This window comes from Syngnathus typhle, linkage group LG7 (genome assembly GCF_033458585.1).
Source record: "Syngnathus typhle isolate RoL2023-S1 ecotype Sweden linkage group LG7, RoL_Styp_1.0, whole genome shotgun sequence".
Classification (NCBI taxonomy): Eukaryota; Metazoa; Chordata; class Actinopteri; order Syngnathiformes; family Syngnathidae; genus Syngnathus; species Syngnathus typhle.
Genome location: NC_083744.1, coordinates 9,980,928 through 9,987,341, shown reverse-complemented (window position 1 = coordinate 9,987,341; position 6,414 = coordinate 9,980,928).

The window sequence follows — 6,414 nt, the reverse complement described above, 5'->3', positions numbered from 1 at the left end:
GCCAAACATTTGCTGTCTGTGGTGATTTGACACTGAACCATTACTTCCTCTCGGCTGCTGCTTACATAGCCAACAACCACATCATTGCTTACCCCTTGACTGCAGGTGGTGTTTTGATTTTTATTATTTACATGTGCACTCCATCTTGTTATGTGAACTTCTCACTTGGTAATTTTATATTGATTTATTGTGACCACAGAAGTTGAATGAAAACAATTAGGCTTTATCATTCATTCCCCATACTGTGAAATGGCAAGAGGGAAAATGATGACGTCAATAATGACAGTATAAAGGTCCATCGCTCTGCTCCTGCATTCATCACAAAATATTACAATAAGGTTCCTACAAGTGCGCTGGTCACCAGGAGTGCAGGAATGTGACTAGTGCTATAAACAGGCAAAAACATTTAGATGGGAAAGACTTACACCATCATAACACAGGGCGTTTCTAAAGACATTGACTGATCTAATGTGCGACTCAGCTGGTGACGCAGCTTTCACCTTTCATCTGAGGCATTTGCTTATCTTTGTCTATCCCTCAATGCGTCATCTCTGTGTTCAGGTCCTCTATGGGGCAGCTTATCTGTGTGTCATCCTCCTTCAATTCAAAGCAGAGGAAACCTTGGAGAGGCCAACAGTAAACCATAACCAAATGGACTGGTTGATTCGCATGCAACACTTCTATTGAGGAGGTGGTTGTAAAAAACTGTTGATCATTAGCTTTGTAAATTAATTAATACATACATACACACATACACACATACATGTATCACACATACACACACACACACACACACACGCACAACCCTCACTCCAGAAAAAGTGTCTTCCAAGATTGATGAAGATGACACTAGTTTATGCACCATTTGTGACAAATAGTTGCTTTTCGGCCAAAAAATCTACAATTACAGAATGTGAAGTCTCGTGACATAACTACTTCTATAATTTAGTCCTTATTTTGTGTCTGAACTTTCTCCAGCTACCACCCTCATAGTACAGGTTTTACGACCACACCATTCATTGCTTTAAGGCTAAACATAAATCTGACTGCTTTATCGGACTCACAGTGTAGCAAGAAGAGGAACGCTGCTAGAATCCCTGGAGGAATAAATAATCAAGACAAATCGTTGGGCAAAGGTATGTTAACGGGTTTTTGGATGTTTTTTCATTTTCCCTTTTTGCAGACGAGTGACAACGGGTTGTACTGGAAGAATAAAGAATTGATTCGGCATGCAGGAGAGGGCCGTTAGGCTCCGGGGGACGGGAGAAAGGTTCCTGATGAAATATTGAAGAAGACTAGAGATATGACCATGTCCTGCCTCCACTGCTCCTGCAACAGCCAACAATTTGTGTACTCTGTCGAGGAATTCAGCTTGACAACTAAGGTGAGCAGGTTCCTGAGAGGCATTGTCCAAGTCAGTGTCCAATAGCACATGGCTATCTGTATTTTTAACAGTGGGTGTGTAGAAAATCTGAATTTAATTCAGAGAAGGGAGGTGTGAAGAAGTGAAAACTTAACTCCATGCATACCTGCAATGCATATGAAATAATATACTATAGGTTGGTAGGTAGGTAGGTAGGTAGGTAGGTAGGTAGGTAGGAAGGAAGGAAGGAAGGAAGGTCAGTAGGTGGATAGATGGATGGATGATGGACGGACGGACGGACGGACGGACGGATGGATGGATGGATGGATGATAGAAAAATAAGGTGCAGTAATTGAGTTAGAGAATTTCAGATTAAGAGGATGGTAGTTGGGATTAAGATAAAAATTCAATTAGGACATTATTTTCCCATTTGTTCTCTGCTTGAATTGTAGCACAAACCCAATTCAAAGACATTCACATGCACACGGAGGGACCTTGAGCACCATAATTGTCTGTAATTGCTCGTGAAGGTCCCCTGATCAAGGTTGGCGCATGCAATGGCACGAACTGGGAAAGGAGAATCAGAGGCAGCAAAGGCAGGCAGATGAAACACACACAGGGATAGAGAATGTATTTGTTTTGGTCATTAGGAACTCATGGTGACCCAGTGAGCCACGACATTATATCAGCAGCAAGGCCAAGCCTCTTGCAAGCTGTGTTAACTGTATTAGTGTTTGCAGGGCCAATTGGCCTGCCCTGCTGTACCCTATTTCCTAGAATCACAACAATCGCTTGCACGCATTGCCTCACCCCAGCAAACAGGAGACAAGTAGACACCGGATGCTCATAATTTGTATTTGGTGTGAAAGCAAAACAATGTTGATTCACTGCTGGGTCATAATTAGTCAAAAGGTCTCAACTTTGTAAAATGATTAACAGTTGATTGTTGTGTGACTTGACTTAGCGTGTGCAATGAAGGGTCTTATGTTACTTGTGTGTTAACAAGGTCACTGTGAGGTTGAATAATTGCTTTTTTGTCTTCCCAAGCAAACAGAAGTTTTTTCTGGCCATAAACTATGATAGACAGCTTTGGAGTAATAAGTTCCTTTTACCCCATGGCTATCTCACATTCATTCAACTTTTGAAGTCGAGTTAGTCAAGGATCGTCCCCACAAACGATTTGCCCTGCCCTTTCATCCTGCACCGGATAAGCGATATTGGTGCTATAGTACCTTTTGATCCTCCCGATTTAGGATTGCTGCTGAGCTGGACTCTAAATAAACACAGAAGGAAAGTGATAGACGACAGTGGTCGAATTTGAACAAATCAAAAGTCAACCAGTATCCTGGAATATGTTCATCTTCGTGATTCCATTGTAGGACATTCAAGTAAAAGAGTGCTTTAACCTTGAGTTGAATCAGGTATACCATTCACATATTCCCAAAAGATTCAAACAAATAAATAACCAAGATGTGAGCTCTGTAACTGTATGACCGAACATAAAGAGTCAAAACCTTGCAGAGGCAATTATTACGTGTATATCTTTGGCTGTTGTCCTTAGTTGCTTGAACCGGGGCTCTGTGGCCATGTTTATATTGTGAAAGCTGAGTGTGGAAAGCCTATAGGCGTTGAAAACACCTCCAAGCCAGCAGTAGCACTTTGACAAAGGAGGTCAGTGCCAAGTCAGGTGAAGTTTATTTTCTATTTTTATGTCTCCCCTTCATCAGTGTTCGCGCCATAGCAGATACTATCCCAACATTGCTTATTTATCCACAGAACCCTACCTCAGCACAGCTCTCATTCAGCACCTAATGTCCATAACGCCTAGGGTAATTGTTGTCTTCCTCTGTCCCTGAAATCTTAGCACTTCACAAGACTAAGATCCTCTGTCCTCTTGTTTATTTTCAAAGGACTCAACTCAGGACAAATACCCCAAGGTCAACTTCGACAGGCTAGCAGTCCTGTGTTCACCTCCAAAATGCCCCCAAAATCTGTTGAGCTGACAAATTTGTTCCAGTTGCATGAGGAGGTGGGAAGAATTTGACCATGTGTGAGAGAGGGAAAGGTTCTGGTAGCGAGACTGGGGCTTACAGCAGGGATTTCTCGGCTTCATTCGGCTCTTCCTCGCTTCAAAGGCTGGGAGGAAAGGTTCTGTGAAATCATACAATAACAGCGAATATAACCACCCTTTCAAAACACAACTGGACTCAACACGATAGGTGGGAACAAGGCAAGAGGAAGGGATGGTGTTACACTGCAGAGACAAGAAAAGCAAGGAATACTGCACATATGACTGACTGGCTTCGGGGGCTGAGTAGACATAGGAAGGGACTATGCAAACATTCTCACACCTATTAAAAATCAAACCGCCTTTTGTAAAATTCGATGACTGGATTATTATCTTTGCGTAGAGCAAGAAAATGATGTGTCAGTGATTGTGCTCCATCTGATACTCCACAAAAGGAGTCAAGCTGAAGCTTGGGAGACATACTGTAAAAAAAAATTGTCTGTCTCCCAAAGAGAAATATGTTGTGCAATGCTGGTCAAGCTCCAACTTGACTCTTGGACACATTGTTCTCTTTTATTTAATGGAACAGGTCCAAAAAATCCATTCCAGGATCAAACTGTTGCCATCACAAAACCTTTATTGACCACAGTGATTAAGAACAATAACAGTCTTTGCAAACACCTTAGAAGTTGTTTAACCACTCTTACAGTTGAAACAAAAACAATAAAATACTATTAACGTTACTGTTAAAGGTGTGTGATTTGTCTCCCCATGTACTGTATATCACATCAATTGTCTGATAAGCATAAGCAGCAACTATGTCACATCTCTGGGAAGAGAATACAGATCTTGTGTCAGAACCTCTCTCAAGGACAATGGAAATTGACCTGCAACCAGAGAAACCCCACACATACACATGGGAAGAATATGCTATTTTCATACAAATCAAAATGGACAAAGAAAAAACAAAAAAACAATTGCCCATTGTATTTTGATGCGCAACTGAGGTTTTGCCAAGGTCATGCTGGGTTTAAATGCCGTTTATTCCCAAATGTTGGGTTGACTTCTGAACATATAGCTGCTCCAAAACACCACCAAATATTAAAACATGGCATGCAAATGGTCCTCAACAGTCAGCATTCCAACACACACAAACTGAGAACACCTTTTATGAGGTTATATTATATAGAATAGAATAGAATAGAATAGAATAGAATAGAATAGAATAGAATAGAATAGAATAGAATAGAATAGAATAGAATAGAATAGAATAGAATACAATACAATACAATACAATACAATACAATACAATACAATACAATACAATACAATACAATACAATACAATACAATACAATACATCTTTATTTAATGCTTTCCTGTTGACAATATTTTTGAGGTTTTCCAATATTTACCATTGTATATGCAAGAATGTGGGACATGACAGTATAACCCACAGCACAGCAGTATTGGACTTTACACTGGGGTAACCCATGCTGTAAATGTATGACCTTATTTAAGTGAAGGTTTTATGGTTCCCTCTTCAATGGTGGCTTTTCACACGAGGAGGCATTATGGGGGATGCCACAGTGTCGGGTTGCCCTTCCTCTGCCGTGGAAAAAGGTGGATTTCACCGCAGATTCGCAACACATGGAAGCCATCAGCAAGGGCTGGAGGCTTGCGTTAGGGGTATTGGGAATGGGAGCTCGCGAGCTCGTACACACATATGCACGCTATAAAGTAGACAAATCAAGGATAGCAGTAAGACTCATTGACTACAAGCCGTTTGTTTGTCTGAGCAAGTGTGTTGAATGTCTTTGAATCATGTTCCTTTTAGTCTCTCTTTGACGTCTAAATCATCCACATGGCCCTTCACTGAATGTAACTCAGGAGATGATGACTGGATCCGTCCCTCGTGGTGGGCTCTTATCTGTTTTACAGATATGCTGCAAGTCACCCCGTAAATAGGTCAGTGTTGTGATGTGTGATGTATCAAGTGCGCTTTTCCAACTTGGAAATGTCCTCTCTAATGAGCCTGGTGATTTTTGGAGCTCTTTTCCAATAAAGCCGCTTTTGCCTCTCCAATCCTTGCATGACCAAAACAAAAGCTGCTTGTCCTTTGGTGGACTGGCGTGGGAGTGAGTGGGAGTCCAGTACAATAATTCCGACGTAAATGCTTCCTGTATCCTCGACTAAATATGCTCAAAAACCTGAAGGTGCACGTCCTGTTTGAAGCAGGTAAAAATACATTATAGGTTGGTCCTTTTTGTGTTAAGCATTCATCTGAGAGATAATAATAATAATAATTCATTAAATTTGTATAGCGCTTTTCAAAAACCCAAAGACGCTTACAGATAGAACTGCAAACCTATGAAGACCAATAACATGAGTACCTGTCAAGTCAGTTTGATAATATTATAAAGCACCAATCCTCAACAGACATTATCTCAAGGCACATTAAATATGGAACAGGTCTAGAGCCACATTCCTCACACATGTGAAAGACAACCAATTCAACATCACATGAGGAACCACTAGGTGACAGAAGCAAGAAAAAACTTTGGTTTTTGCCTTTTCTATTTGAGTTTCCCCCCTTGAGATGCTTTGAAAGCACATGTGAAAGTCGGAGGGGGGGGGGTGGCTCAGTGGGTGTATTGTTTCTCTTATCATGGTTGCATCCGCGGGTTTAAAATTTGAAAGGCATCCAATGTAGGCATGATGCGTTTTGAAGTGGTCTTTGGCCATTGAATAAGGTTTTGTCACTCAATTTATTTGCCAGAATGTCCACCGTTGCTTGTGACAGAGAAGATGATGATGATGGAAAATCTGTGTTTTTCTTTTGATAGTTTGTGTTTTGGTTTTTCTTCAACCTCACATCAGTTAATCAGTGACACACATGTGTGCAGGGCTCCCCGGAGCCTTTAGTTCAACAGACTGTGCAAAGAATTTCCAGATTTCACTCTGATTTGCATGGAAATATTGACAAAAACAATGAAACTGTTGCATGATTCGTTGTGAAATACTTTGTTGTCCTAATTGCAAAT